This window comes from Bison bison, unplaced genomic scaffold (assembly GCF_000754665.1).
Source record: "Bison bison bison isolate TAMUID 2011002044 unplaced genomic scaffold, Bison_UMD1.0 scf7180017864080, whole genome shotgun sequence".
Lineage (NCBI taxonomy): Eukaryota > Metazoa > Chordata > Mammalia > Artiodactyla > Bovidae > Bison > Bison bison.
Genome location: NW_011494652.1, coordinates 3,701,624 through 3,703,207, shown reverse-complemented (window position 1 = coordinate 3,703,207; position 1,584 = coordinate 3,701,624).

Below are 1,584 nucleotides of genomic sequence, written 5' to 3'. Positions count from 1 at the left end.
CCCCCCCCCCCCCCCCCCCCAACCCAGACTGAATCTTAATGCAGTGAAGAAAAGGAAAAGAGACAAGTTAAATTTCCATCTGAAAGTGGACCCACCTTCACATACCCCTGGAGTTCCCTAGTTGCCCCCTTTTCTCCAGCCTCAACATGTCTTAGCCCGACCACCCAGCAACCCCCCAGCACTGGCTCGGGGCCTCCCAGGGCATGTCCCCTGCCAGGGCAGCCCCATTCCACCCCTCGGATCAGGACTGAGCCCTGGTGACCTAACAGAAGGAAAGACAATGTGGATCTTTGTTCTCAAGGCAAGCTCATTCCATTTCAGGCCTTTGCTTTATCCTGAACTGGTCTTTTCTGAGTGTATTAAAATGTCCTTCCTTCCTTTTCCTTTCTTTTGCAGTTGCCTTGGGTCTGGTTGCTGCACACGCGCTTTCTCCAGTTGCAGAGTGGGGGCTGCCCTCTACTTGTGGTGCACGGCTTCTCACTGCAGCGGCTTCTCTGGCTGCGGAGCACACGCTCTGTAGTTTCCGTGTGCAGCTCTCAGGGCACACGGGCTTCAGCAGTTGCAGTACACAGGCTCCGTACTTGCGGTGCATAGGCTCAGTTGCTCCGCGGCACATGGAATCGTCCTGGACCGGGGATCAAACCTACGTCTCCCGCACTGGCAGGCGAATTCCTATCCAGTGTGCCACCAGGGAAGTCTGAAATGCCCTTTCTTTCATAAAATCACAGTAATAGTAAATAATATTTTAAAAAATCATTACTTGATAGGATTAAAAGATGGCAGCTCTGTCTGTTCCCCAAAGTTAAGGAGTCATAGCTGGGTGATGGGCACATGTGTGTTCATTATACTTTCCTCTCTACAGTTGAGTATGTGTGAAATTTTTCATATAGTTTTTTGAAAAGTCGAGATGGATTGAAAATTGAAATATGAAAAATCAAATTACAAAGGGATTAGGGAGAAAAAGGGGAAGGTGGTGATCTGAGAAATCTAGAAGTTTTATGATGGTGAGGCCAATGCAGAACTTTGAAATCACTGTCCTCCGTGAAGTCTGTCAGTGGCTCCCCGTGGTCCTCAGGACATAGGCTGAACTCAGATGCCTCCTTTTCCAGGAAGTTCTCCCTGACTTCAACCCTTCTAGTTAGGCTAGGAGCTCATCATAAATGGAGACTTTGGGTGCCCACTTGTGTTAGGTGAGGGACTGCATTATTTCATTTAATTATAGTGCATATGGCTCTGTGATCCACCTGAGTCTGGGATGGAGGAGTCTGAAGCAGGTACCAGCAAGTCCTTTGATGTTGAATGAGTAAAGGGATTTGGGTATCAGTGGGTGGCTGGGCCAACTCCTCCACAGGAGAGCAGTTCCAGCCCTGGTTGCCCCCTCCTACCCACACACTCAGAGGTGTCCCTCTGAGGCACCAACCCCTGTCAAAAACCACACTGACTTGTGCCAGAAGACCGGAATAGGGACGTGCATATGCAAGAAACAGACCAGATTGAATAGGATGAAGGCTTTGTGCTGGATTATTTGGAAAGGAAGGGCAGGAGATAAATAGGCTTAAGACTTCCTCACCAGATAGAAGGTAA